The 18,239-nt window shown below is 47.7% G+C and overlaps 1 long non-coding RNA gene across 1 annotated transcript; it reads right to left on the bottom strand.

Moving 5' to 3' along the window:
• Positions 1-6,943: 6,943 nt before the first annotated feature.
• Positions 6,944-7,285, bottom strand: LOC134935746 (uncharacterized). The gene is made up of 2 exons (XR_010180383.1): positions 7,149-7,285; positions 6,944-7,067 (listed from the first exon to the last, which is right to left on the bottom strand). It is a non-coding gene; the product is annotated as an uncharacterized LOC134935746 (long non-coding RNA).
• Between the last annotated feature and the right edge of the window lie 10,954 nt (positions 7,286-18,239).

The raw sequence follows: 18,239 nt of genomic DNA on the forward strand, positions 1-18,239 counted from the left end.
TTCAAGAGGTTGGGCCATTCTCCCATCCCCCTAAGTCCCACGAAGCACGCAGACTGGTGCCAACCAGCCCTGCCTGAAAATAACAAACATAAAAAATAAATGCAGAAAACTCTTCAGGAGCTTCCATAAGTGTGACCGGCTCCTCCGGGCACATTTTCTAAACTGAGTCTGGTAGGAGGGGCATAGAGGGAGGAGCCAGCCCACACTATCAAATTCTTAAAGTGCCCATGGCTCCTAATGGACCCATTTATACCCCATGGTACTAAATGGACCCCAGTATCCTCTAGGATGTAAAAGAAACTCCAGTGTGCACTGTTCACTAAGGGTTAATATTGTTGCTGTTTTAGTACGGAGGACCTGACAGTGACAAAAAAAGAAAACACCAGCAGTGTGCTGTGCACCAAAGTGCTGAAGTTTAGTTTCAGCACCAGTGTAACAGAGATGCAAGTAACATACCTCCCAACTTTTGGCTGACGTGAAGAGGGAAATTTGCGCGCACCTGCCCGGAAAGTGGGCATGACCTATAGAAAAGGGGCAAGGCTTCGCGGGAGGGCCCGCGAACGTGAGCCACGCCCCCCATTTTCGTAACTGAGGGGGCATGCCCAGCGCTCTGTGAGCTGCTGGCATGCCCCTCTCCTCCTGTCTCCACTGAATAGACGCTGTCCCAACTGCCCCCCTCCTACCCCACCGCGGGACACTGTGGCCCGTGGGTGGGACAGCGGCACAGTCCCAAAAAAAACGGGACTGTCCCGCAAAAATCGATACAGTTGGGAGGTATGAAGTACTATTATAGGCAGGGGCAGATTGGGATACAAAACCAGCCCGGGAAATTTCTGGAAGCAGCCCTAAATAGTGGGTGGGGTCAGGGCAGCGGAGAGCGGATATGGGTCGACGTACTGGTGGGGTGTGGCAAAATATGGAGAGGCATGGCCACCCCCTTAAAAAAAATAATTACTATTCATCTGACCCCCTCTGCAACTAACACGGGCCACTACTGTATGTGCAAGCGGGCAGTGCCGTAACTACGCATTTTAGCGCTGTGTGGAAGAAATGGCATTGGCGCCCCCCCTCCATAAAACAGGCAGGGCGCGCCGTAGGCGCGTGTAAAAAAATTCGAGGAGTGGCTTCATGGGGAAGGGGTGTGGCCACAAAATAATACCAATTCATACTACGGTGCACAGTAGTCTCCTTTATTCAAATTACGCCGCACAGTAGCGCCACTACACCAGGTAGAGCCCCTTTTACACATTACGGCAGCCAGTCTCCCTTTTTACACATTACGGCAGCCAGCGTCCCCCTTTTTACACATTACGGCAGGCAGCGTCCCCCTTTTTACACATTACGGCAGACAGCGTCCCCCTTTTTACACATTACAGCAGACAGTCCCCCTTTTTACACATTACGACAGATAGCATCCCCCTTTTTACACATTACGGCAGACAGTCCCCCTTTTTACACATTATGGCGGACAGCGTCCCCCTTTTTACTAGTGATGTGCACCGGAAATTTTTCGGGTTTTGTGTTTTGGTTTTGGATTCGGTTCCGCGGCCGTGTTTTGGATTCGGACGCGTTTTGGCAAAACCTCCCTGAAAATATTTTGTCGGATTCAGGTGTGTTTTGGATTCGGGTGTTTTTTTTTAAAAAACACAAAAAAACAGCTTAAATCATAGAATTTGGGGGTCATTTTGATTCCATAGTATTATTAACCTCAATAACCATAATTTCCACTCATTTCCAGTCTACTCTGAACACCTCACACCTCACAATATTATTATTAGTCCTAAAATTTGCACCGAGGTCGCTGGATGACTAAGCTAAGCGACCCAAGTGGCCGACACAAACACCTGGCCCATCTAGGAGTGGCACTGCAGTGTCAGACAGGATGGCAGATTTAAAAAATAGTCCCCAAACAGCACATGATGCAAAGAAAAAAAGAGGTGCACCAAGGTCGCTGGATGGCTAAACTAAGCGACCCAAGTGGCCGACACAAACACCTGGCCCATCTAGGAGTGGCACTGCAGTGTCAGACAGGATGGCACTTCAAAAAATAGTCCCCAAACAGCACATGATGCAAAGATAAATTAATGAAAAAAGAGGTGCAAGATGGAATTGTCCTTGGGCCCTCCCACCCACCCTTATGTTGTATAAACAGGACATGCACACTTTAACAAACCCATCATTTCAGCGACAGGGTCTGCCACACGACTGTGACTGAAATGACTGGTTGGTTTGGGCCCCCACCAAAAAAGAAGCAATCAATCTCTCCTTGCACAAACTGGCTCTACAGAGGCAAGATGTCCACCTCCTCTTCATCGTCCGATTCCTCACCCCTTTCACTGTGTACATCCTCCTCCTCACAGAGTATTAATTCGTCCCCACTGGAATCCACCATCTGAGGTCCCTGTGCACATTCTGGAGGCAATTGCTGGTGAATGTCTCCACGGAGGAATTGATTATAATTCATTTTGATGAACATCATCTTCTCCACATTTTCTGGAAGTAACCTCGTACGCCGATTGCTGACAAGGTGAGCGGCTGCACTAAACACTCTTTCGGAGTACACGCTGGGGGGGGGCAACTTAGGTAAAATAAAGCCAGTTTGTGCAAGGGCCTCCAAATTGCCTCTTTTTCCTGCCAGTATACGTACGGACTGTCTGACGTGCCTACTTGGGTGCGGTAACTCATATAATCCTCCACCATTCTTTCAATGGTGACAGAATCATATGCAGTCACAGTAGACGACATGTCAGTAATCGTTGGCAGGTCCTTCAGTCCGGACCAGATGTCAGCACTCGCTCCAGACTGCCCTGCATCACTGCCAGCGGGTGGGCTCGGAATTCTTAGCCTTTTCCTCGCAGCCCCAGTTGCGGGAGAATGTGAAGGAGGAGCTGTTGACGGGTCACGTTCCGCTTGACTTGACAAGTGTCTCACCAGCAGGTCTTTGCACCTCTGCAGACTTGTGTCTGCCGGAAAGAGAGATACAACGTAGGCTTTAAACCTAGGATCGAGCACGGTGGCCAAAATGTAGTGCTCTGATTTCAACAGATTGACCACCCGTGAATCCTGGTTAAGCGAATGAAGGGCTCCATTCACAAGTCCCACATGCCTAGCGGAATCGCTCCGTTTTAGCTCCTCCTTCAATCTCTCCAGCTTCTTCTGCAAAAGCCTGATGAGGGGAATGACCTGACTCAGGCTGGCAGTGTCTGAACTGACTTCACATGTGGCAAGTTCAAAGGGTTGCAGAACCTTGCACAACGTTGAAATCATTCTCCACTGTGCTTGAGTCAGGTGCATTCCCCCTCCTTTGCCTATATCGTAGGCAGCTGTATAGGCTTGAATGGCCTTTTGCTGCTCCTCCATCCTCTGAAGCATATAGAGGGTTGAATTCCACCTCGTTACCACCTCTTGCTTCAGATGATGGCGGGGCAGGTTCAGGAGTGTTTGCTGGTGTTCCAGTCTTCGGCACGCGGTGGCTGAATGCCGAAAGTGGCCCGCAATTCTTCGGGCCACCGACAGCATCTCTTGCATGCCCCTGTCGTTTTTTAAATAATTCTGCACCACCAAATTCAATGTATGTGCAAAACATGGGACGTGCTGTAATTTGCCCACATGTAATGCACGCACAATATTGGTGGCGTTGTCCGATGTCACAAATCCCCAGGAGAGTCCAATTGGGGTAAGCCATTCTGCGATGATGTTCCTCAGTTGCCGTAAGAGGTCAGCTGTGTGCCTCTTATGGAAAGCGGTGATACAAAGCGTAGCCTGCCTAGGAACGAGTTGGCGTTTGCGAGATGCTGCTACTGGTGCCGCCGCTTCTGTTCTTGCTGCGGGAGGCAATACATCTACTCAGTGGGCTGTCACAGTCATATAGTCCTGAGTCTGCCCTGCTCCACTTGTCCACATGTCCGTGGTTAAGTGGACATTGGGTACAACTGCATTTTTTAGGACACTGGTGACTCTTTTTCTGAGGTCTGTGTACATTCTCGGTATCGCCTGCCTAGAGAAGTGGAACCTAGATGGTATTTGGTACCGGGGACACACTAACTCAATAAAATGTCTAATTCCCTGTGAATTAACGGTGGATACCGGACACACGTTTAACACCACCCAGGCAGCCAAGGCCTGAGTAATCCGCTTTGCAGCAGGATGACTGCCGTGATATTTCATCTTCCTCGCAAAGGACTGTTGGACAGTCAATTGCTTACTGGAAGTAGTACAAGTGGTCTTTCGACTTCCCCTCTGGGATGACGATCGACTCCCAGCAGCAACAACAGCAGCGCCAGCAGCAGTAGGCGTTACACTCAAGGATGCATCGGAGGAATCCCAGGCAGGAGAGGACTCGTCAGACTTGCTAGTGACATGGCCTGCAGGACTATTGGCATTCCTGGGGAAGGAGGAAATTGACACTGAGGGAGTTGGTGGTGTGGTTTGCAGGAGCTTGGTTACAAGAGGAAGGGATTTAGTTGTCAGTGGACTGCTTCCGCTGTCACCCAAAGTTTTTGAACTTGTCAATGACTTCTGATGAATGCGCTCCAGGTGACGTATAAGGGAGGATGTGGTCATGTACCCTTAGAAAAAAAAACTGGAAAAAAAAAAGTATTTTAAGCACCTCAATGGCCACACTGCTGCCCAGTACACAGCAGCGTGTGCTTGGCTGAGGAGAAGAGCTGCAGCTGCTGCTGCCAGTTAAGGGGGAGGGGGCCTGGGCCCCTACTAGACCCTCACTGGGCCCCTCCATCAGACCTGGGCCCGGATAATTTTTACCCTCTCCCCCCCTCTCTCGGCACCACTGAGTGTGACTGTGCATGTGTACCAATAAAGGGTTAATGATGCTTAAAGCTGCCCTTAGGAGCTCTGGGCTGTGTAACAATATAAAGGACTGATATAGTTAATATTTACTAATAATTTATCTGCCCTGGTAGTCTAGTGTGTGCTGTCCTTCCGACACTGGGATGATGACGTTTTGCCTCCATTTGGAATATGAACAATGCGGGAAAACCGAGCTGGCATTTGGATTCCCTCAAATCCCTGAAGTTCGGGCAGATTGGTTTTTCAGGAAACTGATTCCGCACATCTCTATGCAAAAGTTAACAACACCTTTCATTCAATTAAATATATTTTTAAACAAATCTATGATCTATTGTCCAAATTGAGCAGACATGATTAGCTTACCATTTCAGAGTAAAGGTACTTGGAAAAGATGAGTGATCCTGCTGAATATGGATGAAGCATAATGGTACAATCAAGGGCCCTACACACTGGCCGATGTGTGCGGCGGATATGAACAATCTCGTTTAGTAATGAACGAGAAACTTTTCATATCTTTCAGTGTGTAGGCACCAACGATGAACGATGTGAGGCCCCGCGGTCATTCATCGTTGGTTCCGGCTCGTTTATAGCTGCAAGCCAATATGGACAATATCGTCCATATTAGCATGCAGAGCTGTGGGGCCGGGTGACGTCCCCACATCACCACCCCCCCGCCGCCGGGTTGTCCGTCGACCATCGGGCACCTCGGCGGCAAATCGCCCAGTATTTGGGGCCCTTTACAGTAATAGCAGGGCCGGTTCTAGACCTTCTTGTGCCCAGGGCGAACATTTCCTTTGGCACTCCCCCCTTCCCCATTGAAACCAAGGACAGTGCGCACTGATGGCAAAATATAGGGGCGTGGCTTCACAGGTAAGGGGAGTGGCCACAGAATAGAACCAATTCACAATACACTGTACAGTAGTGTCTGTCAACCACATTACACCACACAGTATTATCCCTTTTACATACCACAAAGAGCCGATTGTACATATTGCGCCAGGTAGAGCCCCTTATACACATTGCGCCAGATACAGCCCCTTTTATGCACCTAACGCAAGGTAGAGCCCCTTTTTTACACGTTATGCCAGGTAGAGCTCCTTTTATACACATTACGCCAGGTAGAGCCCCTTATACACATTACGCCAGGTAGAGCCTCTTATACACATTGCGCCAGGCAGAGCCAATTATACATGTTGTGCCAGGTAGAGCCTCTTATACACGTTGCTCCAGGAAGAGCCTGTTATACACATTGTACCAGGTAGAGCCTCTTATACACATTGCACCAGGTAGAGCCTCTTATACACATTGCACCAGGTAGAGCCTCTTATACACATTGCACCAGGTAGAGCCTCTTATACACATTGCACCAGGTAGAGCCTCTTATACACATTGCACCAGGTAGAGCCTCTTATACACATCGCACCAGGTAGAGCCTCTTAAACACATTGCCACAGGCTGAGCCTGTTATATACATTGAGCTAGGTAGCTCACACATTGTGCCTTGTAGAGAGATAAAGTGGAGAGAGATAAAGTACCAGCCAATCAGCTCCTAACTGCCATGTTACATGCTGTGTTTGAAAAATAACAGTTAGGAGCTGATTGGTTGGTACTTTAAGTCCATCCACTTTATCTCTCTCCGAGGCTTAGTACATAGACCCCTAACTCACATAAGGCTGAATGGGGGTTACTCTATGGCTATGTGGCAAAGAAGTGTTTGGTGCGCTAAGGATGGGGCAAAAGCATATACTGGAAAAGGATACTAACAGATAGCTGGTGACGATGTGGTCGCATAAATGTAGCTGACTCAGAATACGGGATGTAGTCAACATCCCGGCGGTCAGCATAACGACGCAGAGATCCCAGCCGCCAGAATGCCCGGCAGGGGGCCAAGGACTATTTCCACTCGTGGGTGTCCACGACACCCATAGAGTGGGAATAGAACCCCCTCCTGGCTTGAGCCAGAGTCTACTGCGCATGCACAGGTCTCCTGGAACATGGCGTCCAGGGGACATCTCTATTGCAATGCACAAATCACCAGGAACATGGCTGGTTGTGCGATTTGGGCCTCCCTGGACCCAGGGCCCATGTGCACCACACACCCTGCACCCATTGTAGACACACAAATGCATTCAACTCAGAATCTCTCCCTGTATTTGTAAATTGGCAGGGCTGGGACAGCAGTGGTCAATTTGGACACATTCCGTCAAAATTTCTCGCAGGACTCTTTATAATACTTGTTGTGAACGGTGTAAGATTTTCTACAAATAAAAAATACAAATGTATATTAGTCAGTGATCTGTAAGAAACTGCATCTTATAACTTATTCTCTCTCTGCTTACTGCAAGTCGGGAACACGAATAAAACAAGGAACGTATCCCAGAGCAGCATCTGGAAAGGAGAACAGTAGAATTTCATCAGCATTTTTTCTGCCAATCTGCTGCAAGTAATGAAACATTCCAGCTCCTTTCCCAGCCTGCGTTGCTGTACCGCGTGAGAGAAAACAAACACAATCTTTATTGGAAAGATTCGTGCCTGCACACAGCAGCCATTTTGTGGGCTGGACCAATGTTCAGCCAATCACTGCTCTAGGGACTGGTGGCACTGCTGCTTTATCAAGCAAAAGCTGCCTGGAGAATTATTTGTGTGTGAATGGAGTACAACATAAGATGGAGCACAGGTGCAACAGCGTAATCAGACTAGGGGGGCGGTGGGGGGCACTTGGGTCTGTTGCTTGACCACCATGTTGCTGAAGCCCATGGTCTGCTATGACTGTAGTTATACTGTTGTAGTTCAGACAATTAAGAAGCAAATATTTAGTTTATGAGCCATTGGATATATCTGGTACAAACTGGCAAGAATTGGTATACAAGCCTTAAGCCGGTCACACATTGTATTGCTCCGCTGCGGAGATCAGAACAATATAATGCAAACACTGGAGAGTGTGTAACCCCAATCCGTCATACCCGGCTGCAGTTCACTGATTCATCCCATTGGATGTGCTGCACGACCAATGGGATGATTCCACAAACGGCGCATCATGCGTCATCTTCTCAAACTTATCATGGCCTGACCCTCTGGGGAGGGATCCCCTGAGAGATAGCACTTTCTTTAGATGGCGTTAGCTATTGTACTCTTTTATGCAAGAGAGACATCTTTTCAACAGGATCGAAGCCACTGTTCTGGTGTGAGCCCCTTAATAAATGGGTATGGGACTCAGGGTCGACAGTGTCTAGGTCAACACACATTAGGTCGACAGTGACTAGGTTGACACCGGAAATGTGTCGACACGGCCATTAAGTCGACCTGAACAAGGTCGACATGGAAAAAGGTCAACATGAGTTTTTTTATGTTTTTTTTGTTTCGTTTTCTCTGCAAAGTGTTGGGGAACCCCAATTAGTGCACCGTGTCCCCTCGCATGGCTCGCAGCTTCGGGCAGGTTACCGTACCCAATTGTAGTCCACGCGGATCGTAAAGTATGAAAAAGTAAAAAAAATAAAAAAGAGTGGGAAAAAATCATGTCAACATTTTTCCACGTCGACCCAATGGTTGTGTCGACCTATTTCCGACGTCGACCTAATGTGTGTCGACCTAGAGTCCGGATACCTTAATAAATAGCCCCCAAAGATTCCTGCTATCATATTATAGACTGTAACAAATAAATTATTGCTTGGCTCTAATTGGTTGCTATGGGCAACATCCCCCATGGTGGTACTCTCTATAAAGTTTGATAAATCTTCCCGTAAATGAGATGTCAACCTACACCTTAATGTGGGCAAAAGCCCCACTGTAATATTGTGGGTTCATACTGTGTTGTAGCTAACTGTGGCCCCCATTTAACAAGCCTTGGAGAATGCTAAATAGCGCGGTGATAAATTACTAACCAATCAGCTCCTAACTGCCATGTTACAGGCTGTGTTTGAAAAATGACAGTTAGGAGCTGGTTGGTTGCTACTTTATCACCGTGCAGTTTATCACTCTCCAGGGCTTGATAAATCTGGGCCTTTGCTGCTCCTTTAGGACTGCGCACACAAATTGCACCACACGGCGATATGATGATTTAGTTTCCTTCTCCAAAATATACAAATCATAAAAAACGAAAATATAAAAGACAGGTGGTGTTACATGTAGCCTGCGGGGACGCAAGCACTCACTAACACCTGCGTGTCCGGTGACACTTCAGGTGATCCCATAGGCTCGCAGTCAGGTTGAAGACTAATTTTACTCCAAACTTATATACATGAAAAACCATTAACAGATGTACTTTCAGTAGACACACTGGAAGCGAGTGCCAAGCTGAGCGCCTCTGCTGTGCCGAAATAAGGCAATAAAATGTTTCCTCCAAGTCTCTGGCCTTCTTGCAATTTAATTTAATTTGGAAAATGTCTTGTCTGTGTGCTTAGAAGAAATATACAGTAATATGTATGTATATATATATATATATATATATATATATATAAAAACACCGGATGAGTTGTGTGTGTACAGTATATATATATATATATATATATATATATATATATATATATACTGTACACAGTATAAGCGTGAACTCGATGGCCAAATTGTCTTTTTTCAACTGCAGCAACTATGGTGGTCATTCCGAGTTGATCGCACCAAGCAACTTTTTGCTACTGGTGCGATCAACTTGACGCCGTCTATGGGGGAGTGTATTTTAGCATAGCAGGGCTGCGTTCGCTTGTGCAGCCCTGCTATGCTAAAAAAGTTTTGTGCAGAAGTAGACCAGCCCTGCAGTTACTTACCCTGTTCGATCGATCCAGCGATGAAGGTCCCGGATTTAACGTCAGACATCCGCCCTCCAAACGCCTGGACACGCCTGCGGTCAAATCTCCATGTCCGGAAAATGGTGAGTACACGCCCCGGAACGCCTCCCCACTGTCAATCTTCTTGCGATCGCGCTAGCGAACACTTTCTTCTTTATTCTGGCCGGTGCCCAGCAACGGCAATGACGCACGTGCGCAATGCGCCCGCCGCGCATGCGCAGTTCCGACCCATCCGATGAACCGCTGCGTGCGAACGGGTCGGAATGACCCCCTATGTTACTATGTTATATAGGGATGTGTCCTCTGCACACAGGTACAGAGATCTGCTAAGATATCCTGAACAACTGCATCAAGAACTTGCCCAACTCCAGGTTATTGTGAAATGCTTTGAATCAAGAATTTGCCTGGTACACAACTGTGATTGCAATCTGTGAAAATAAGATTATTTTATATTTTAATGCAGTATGCAGCACCCCTTATTTGGTATTACTTTATATATTATTTGATATTACTTTCTACATATATATATATATATATATATATATATATATACAATTCTGGACGGCAGCACTCCCACGATGATAGTAACTGCTCCGGTGCCCTCCTTAACTCTGCAACTTAGCCATGGGTCCTTATACACAACGATGCAGGCGGAACTCGTAATAAATTGACAGTGTACGCAGGGTAGCAATAACGTTTCGAAGTTTAATCACTTCGTCTTCAGATTACAAAATTTTGTAATCTGAAGACGAAGTGATTAAACTTTGAAACGTTAGTGCTACCCTGCGTACACTGTCAATTTTTTCCAAGTGCCGCCTGCATTGTTGTGTATATATATATATATATATATATATAAAATGGTTTTATTTGGGGTGGGGGGACAATATACTGTATATGTACAGAGTATAAAAAAGCGATATATTTCACTATCATTTCACTGCCAGGTTCAGACCCAGATTACCATTGTCTGTCGTGTAGTGATCCGGAGAGCTTGTTTCCTATATCAGCCAAGACTTTAGCCCCCATTTGGGGACTGCTGTCTGCAACGTTAGTTTTCCCCACACTGAAGATATCTCTAACATGTCTTGCATTAGTAGTGCCCTAGTTTCTTTTATAAATCACAGTAGTGCTTAAGTTCCCCCTATGTCACATTTCAGAGCAGCCAGTACACATTATGCCGCACAGTACCCCCAATTCACATTATGATATATAGTGCTCCCCGCTCATATTGTGCTTCATTACAGTGCCCCGGGTCATATTATATAACATTAAATTTAAAATGCCCTCCAGTTCATTTTATACCATACGACAATGAGTAGGTCCAGGGGCATACCAAGATATATATTGCAGGCCCCAAGGAAAATGTTTGAAAGGACCCATACGTACCACCCAATGGCGAAAAATGTATATAACACATGTAACTGTGACAGGGAAGGTGGCCCCTCTCAGCTCTGGGCCCCATAGCAGCTGCACTCCCTGCACCTATGGTAGCTACACCCTGTATATAACACATGTAACTGTGACAGGGAAGGTGGCCCCTCTCAGCTCTGGGCCCCATAGCAGCTGTACTCCCTGCACCTATGGTAGCTACACCGCTGTATATAACACATGTAACTGTGACAGGGAAGGTGGCCTCTCTCAGCTCTGGGCCCCATAGCAGCTGCACTCCCTGCACCTATGGTAGCTACACCCTTATATATAACACATGTAACTGTGACAGGGAAGGTGGCCCCTCTCAGCTCTGGACCCCATAGCAGCTGCACTCCCTGCACCTATGGTAGCTACACCCTGTATATAACACATGTAACTGTGACAGGGAAGGTGGCCCCTCTCAGCTCTGGGCCCCATAGCAGCTGCACTCCCTGCACCTATGGTAGCTACATCCTGTATATAACACATGTAACTGTGACAAGGAAGGTGACCCCTCTCAGCTCTGGGCCCCAAAGCAGCTGCACTCCCTGCACCTATGGTAGCTACACCCTGTATATAATAGAGATGAGCGCCGGAAATTTTTCGGGTTTTGTGTTTTGGTTTTGGGTTCGGTTCCGCGGCCGTGTTTTGGGTTCGACCGCGTTTTGGCAAAACCTCACCGAATTTTTTTTGTCGGATTCGGGTGTGTTTTGGATTCGGGTGTTTTTTTTCAAAAAACCCTAAAAAACAGCTTAAATCATAGAATTTGGGGGTCATTTTGATCCCAAAGTATTATTAACCTCAAAAACCATAATTTACACTCATTTTCAGTCTATTCTGAATACCTCACACCTCACAATATTATTTTTAGTCCTAAAATTTGCACCGAGGTCGCTGTGTGAGTAAGATAAGCGACCCTAGTGGCCGACACAAACACCGGGCCCATCTAGGAGTGGCACTGCAGTGTCACGCAGGATGTCCCTTCCAAAAAACCCTCCCCAAACAGCACATGACGCAAAGAAAAAAAGAGGCGCAATGAGGTAGCTGACTGTGTGAGTAAGATAAGCGACCCTAGTGGCCGACACAAACACCGGGCCCATCTAGGAGTGGCACTGCAGTGTCACGCAGGATGGCCCTTCCAAAAAACCCTCCCCAAACAGCACATGACGCAAAGAAAAAAAGAGGCGCAATGAGGTAGCTGACTGTGTGAGTAAGATAAGCGACCCTAGTGGCCGACACAAACACCGGGCCCATCTAGGAGTGGCACTGCAGTGTCACGCAGGATGTCCCTTCCAAAAAACCCTCCCCAAACAGCACATGACGCAAAGAAAAAAAGAGGCGCAATGAGGTAGCTGACTGTGTGAGTAAGATAAGCGACCCTAGTGGCCGACACAAACACCGGGCCCATCTAGGAGTGGCACTGCAGTGTCACGCAGGATGTCCCTTCCAAAAAACCCTCCCCAAACAGCACATGACGCAAAGAAAAAAAGAGGCGCAATGAGGTAGCTGTGTGAGTAAGATTAGCGACCCTAGTGGCCGACACAAACACCGGGCCCATCTAGGAGTGTCACTGCAGTGTCACGCAGGATGTCCCTTCCAAAAAACCCTCCCCAAACAGCACATGACGCAAAGAAAAAAAGAGGCGCAATGAGGTAGCTGACTGTGTGAGTAAGATAAGCGACCCTAGTGGCCGACACAAACACCGGGCCCATCTAGGAGTGGCACTGCAGTGTCACGCAGGATGTCCCTTCCAAAAAACCCTCCCCAAACAGCACATGACGCAAAGAAAAAAAGAGGCGCAATGAGGTAGCTGACTGTGTGAGTAAGATAAGCGACCCTAGTGGCCGACACAAACACCGGGCCCATCTAGGAGTGGCACTGCAGTGTCACGCAGGATGTCCCTTCCAAAAAACCCTCCCCAAACAGCACATGACGCAAAGAAAAAAAGAGGCGCAATGAGGTAGCTGACTGTGTGAGTAAGATAAGCGACCCTAGTGGCCGACACAAACACCGGGCCCATCTAGGAGTGGCACTGCAGTGTCACGCAGGATGGCCCTTCCAAAAAACCCTCCCCAAACAGCACATGACGCAAAGAAAAAAAGAGGCGCAATGAGGTAGCTGACTGTGTGAGTAAGATAAGCGACCCTAGTGGCCGACACAAACACCGGGCCCATCTAGGAGTGGCACTGCAGTGTCACGCAGGATGTCCCTTCCAAAAAACCCTCCCCAAACAGCACATGACGCAAAGAAAAAAAGAGGCGCAATGAGGTAGCTGACTGTGTGAGTAAGATAAGCGACCCTAGTGGCCGACACAAACACCGGGCCCATCTAGGAGTGGCACTGCAGTGTCACGCAGGATGTCCCTTCCAAAAAACCCTCCCCAAACAGCACATGACGCAAAGAAAAAAAGAGGCGCAATGAGGTAGCTGACTGTGTGAGTAAGATAAGCGACCCTAGTGGCCGACACAAACACCGGGCCCATCTAGGAGTGGCACTGCAGTGTCACGCAGAATGGCCCTTCCAAAAAACCCTCCCCAAACAGCACATGACGCAAAGAAAAATAAAAGAAAAAAGAGGTGCAAGATGGAATTGTCCTTGGGCCCTCCCACCCACCCTTATGTTGTATAAACAGGACATGCACACTTTAACCAACCCATCATTTCAGTGACAGGGTCTGCCACACGACTGTGACTGATATGACGGGTTGGTTTGGACCCCCCCCAAAAAAGAAGCAATTAATCTCTCCTTGCACAAACTGGCTCTACAGAGGCAAGATGTCCACCTCATCATCATCCTCCGATATATCACCGTGTACATCCCCCTCCTCACAGATTATCAATTCGTCCCCACTGGAATCCACCATCTCAGCTCCCTGTGTACTTTGTGGAGGCAATTGCTGCTGGTCAATGTCTCCGCGGAGGAATTGATTATAATTCATTTTAATGAACATCATCTTCTCCACATTTTCTGGATGTAACCACGTACGCCGATTGCTGACAAGGTGAGCGGCGGCACTAAACACTCTTTCGGAGTACACACTTGTGGGAGGGCAACTTAGGTAGAATAAAGCCAGTTTGTGCAAGGGCCTCCAAATTGCCTCTTTTTCCTGCCAGTATAAGTACGGACTGTGTGACGTGCCTACTTGGATGCGGTCACTCATATAATCCTCCACCATTCTTTCAATGTTGAGAGAATCATATGCAGTGACAGTAGACGACATGTCCGTAATCGTTGTCAGGTCCTTCAGTCCGGACCAGATGTCAGCATCAGCAGTCGCTCCAGACTGCCCTGCATCACCGCCAGCGGGTGGGCTCGGAATTCTGAGCCTTTTCCTCGCACCCCCAGTTGCGGGAGAATGTGAAGGAGGAGATGTTGACAGGTCGCGTTCCGCTTGACTTGACAATTTTCTCACCAGCAGGTCTTTCAACCCCAGCAGACTTGTGTCTGCCGGAAAGAGAGATCCAAGGTAGGTTTTAAATCTAGGATCGAGCACGGTGGCCAAAATGTAGTGCTCTGATTTCAACAGATTGACCACCCGTGAATCCTTGTTAAGCGAATTAAGGGCTCCATCCACAAGTCCCACATGCCTAGCGGAATCGCTCCGTGTTAGCTCCTCCTTCAATGTCTCCAGCTTCTTCTGCAAAAGCCTGATGAGGGGAATGACCTGACTCAGGCTGGCAGTGTCTGAACTGACTTCACGTGTGGCAAGTTCAAAGGGCATCAGAACCTTGCACAACGTTGAAATCATTCTCCACTGCACTTGAGACAGGTGCATTCCACCTCCTATATCGTGCTCAATTGTATAGGCTTGAATGGCCTTTTGCTGCTCCTCCAACCTCTGAAGCATATAGAGGGTTGAATTCCACCTCGTTACCACTTCTTGCTTCAGATGATGGCAGGGCAGGTTCAGTAGTTTTTGGTGGTGCTCCAGTCTTCTGTACGTGGTGCCTGTACGCCGAAAGTGTCCCGCAATTCTTCTGGCCACCGACAGCATCTCTTGCACGCCCCTGTCGTTTTTTAAAAAATTCTGCACCACCAAATTCAAGGTATGTGCAAAACATGGGACGTGCTGGAATTTGCCCATATTTAATGCACACACAATATTGCTGGCGTTGTCCGATGCCACAAATCCACAGGAGAGTCCAATTGGGGTAAGCCATTCCGCGATGATCTTCCTCAGTTGCCGTAAGAGGTTTTCAGCTGTGTGCGTATTCTGGAAAGCGGTGATACAAAGCGTAGCCTGCCTAGGAAAGAGTTGGCGTTTGCGAGATGCTGCTACTGGTGCCGCCGCTGCTGTTCTTGCGGCGGGAGTCCATACATCTACCCAGTGGGCTGTCACAGTCATATAGTCCTGACCCTGCCCTGCTCCACTTGTCCACATGTCCGTGGTTAAGTGGACATTGGGTACAACTGCATTTTTTAGGACACTGGTGAGTCTTTTTCTGACGTCCGTGTACATTCTCGGTATCGCCTGCCTAGAGAAGTGGAACCTAGATGGTATTTGGTAACGGGGGCACACTGCCTCAATAAATTGTCTAGTTCCCTGTGAACTAACGGCGGATACCGGACGCACGTCTAACACCAACATAGTTGTCAAGGCCTCAGTTATCCGCTTTGCAGCAGGATGACTGCTGTGATATTTCATCTTCCTCGCAAAGGACTGTTGGACAGTCAATTGCTTACTGGAAGTAGTACAAGTGGGCTTACGACTTCCCCTCTGGGATGACCATCGACTCCCAGCAGCAACAACAGCAGCGCCAGCAGCAGTAGGCGTTACACGCAAGGATGCATCGGAGGAATCCCAGGCAGGAGAGGACTCGTCAGAATTGCCAGTGACATGGCCTGCAGGACTATTGGCATTCCTGGGGAAGGAGGAAATTGACACTGAGGGAGTTGGTGGGGTGGTTTGCGTGAGCTTGGTTACAAGAGGAAGGGATTTACTGGTCAGTGGACTGCTTCCGCTGTCGGACAAAGTTTTTGAACTTGTCACTGACTTATTATGAATGCGCTGCAGGTGACGTATAAGGGAGGATGTTCCGAGGTGGTTAACGTCCTTACCCCTACTTATTACAGCTTGACAAAGGGAACACACGGCTTGACAAATGTTGTCCGCATTTCTGGTGAAATACTTCCACACCGAAGAGCTGATTTTTTTGGTATTTTCACCAGGCATGTCAACGGCCATATTCCTCCCACGGACAACAGGTGTCTCCCCGGGTGCCTGACTTAAACAAACCACCTCACCATCAGAATCCTCCTGGTCAATTTCCTCCCCAGCGCCAGCAACACCCATATCCTCCTCATCCTGGTGTACTTCAACACTGACATCTTCAATCTGACTATCAGGAACTGGACTGCGGGTGCTCCTTCCAGCACTTGCAGGGGGCGTGCAAATGGTGGAAGGCGCATGCTCTTCACGTCCAGTGTTGGGAAGGTCAGGCATCGCAACCGACACAATTGGACTCTCCTTGTGGATTTGGGATTTCGAAGAACGCACAGTTCTTTGCGGTGCTACTGCTTTTGCCAGCTTGAGTCTTTTCATTTTTCTAGCGAGAGGCTGAGTGCCTCCATCCTCATGTGAAGCTGAACCACTAGCCATGAACATAGGCCAGGGCCTCAGCCGTTCCTTGCCACTCCGTGTGGTAAATGGCATATTGGCAAGTTTACGCTTCTCCTCCGACAATTTTATTTTAGGTTTTGGAGTCCTTTTTTTACTGATATTTGGTGTTTTGGATTGGACATGCTCTGTACTATGCCATTGGGCATCGGCCTTGGCAGACGACGTTGCTGGCATTTCATCGTCTCGGCCATGACTAGTGGCAGCAGCTTCAGCACGAGGTGGAAGTGGATCTTGATCTTTCCCTAATTTTGGAACCTCAACATTTTTGTTCTCCATATTTTAATAGGCACAACTAAAAGGCACCTCAGGTAAACAATGGAGATGGATGGATACTAGTATACAATTATGGATGGACTGCCGAGTGCCGACACAGAGGTAGCTACAGCCGTGGACTACCGTACTGTACTGTGTCTGCTGCTAATAAAGACTGGATGATAATGAGATGTAGTATGTATAAAGAAGAAAAAAAAAAACCACGGGTAGGTGGTATACAATTATGGACGGACTGCCGAGTGCCGACACAGAGGTAGCTACAGCCGTGGACTACCGTACTGTGTCTGCTGCTAATATAGACTGGTTGATAAAGAGATGTAGTATGTATGTATAAAGAAGAAAGAAAAAAAAACCACGGGTAGGTGGTATACAATTATGGATGGACTGCCGAGTGCCGACACAGAGGTAGCTACAGCCGTGGACTACCGTACTGTGTCTGCTGCTAATATAGACTGGTTGATAAAGAGATGTAGTATGTATGTATAAAGAAGAAAGAAAAAAAAACCACGGGTAGGTGGTATACAATTATGGACGGACTGCCGAGTGCCGACACAGAGGTAGCTACAGCCGTGGACTACCGTACTGTGTCTGCTGCTAATATAGACTGGTTGATAAAGAGATGTAGTATGTATGTATAAAGAAGAAAGAAAAAAAAACCACGGGTAGGTGGTATACAATTATGGATGGACTGCCGAGTGCCGACACAGAGGTAGCTACAGCCGTGGACTACCGTACTGTGTCTGCTGCTAATATAGACTGGTTGATAAAGAGATGTAGTATGTATGTATAAAGAAGAAAGAAAAAAAAACCACGGGTAGGGCGTATACAATTATGGATGGACTGCCGAGTGCCGACACAGAGGTAGCTACAGCCGTGGACTACCGTACTGTACTGTGTCTGCTGCTAATATAGACTGGATGATAATGAGATGTAGTATGTATAAAGAAGAAAGAAAAAAAAACCACGGGTAGGTGGTATACAATTATGGATGGACTGCCGAGTGCCGACACAGAGGTAGCTACAGCCGTGGACTACCGTACTGTGTCTGCTGCTAATATAGACTGGTTGATAATGAGATGTAGTATGTATAAAGAAGAAAGAAAAAAAAAACCACGGGTAGGTGGTATACAATTATGGACGGACTGCCAAGTGCCGACACAGAGGTAGCTACAGCCGTGGACTACCATACTGTACTGTGTCTGCTGCTAATATAGACTGGATGATAATGAGATGTAGTATGTATAAAGAAGAAAGAAAAAAAAAACCACGGGTAGGTGGTATACAATTATGGATGGACTGCCGAGTGCCGACACAGAGGTAGCTACAGCCGTGAACTACCGTACTGT

The sequence above is a fragment of the Pseudophryne corroboree genome, chromosome 6 (assembly GCF_028390025.1).
Source record: "Pseudophryne corroboree isolate aPseCor3 chromosome 6, aPseCor3.hap2, whole genome shotgun sequence".
Lineage (NCBI taxonomy): Eukaryota > Metazoa > Chordata > Amphibia > Anura > Myobatrachidae > Pseudophryne > Pseudophryne corroboree.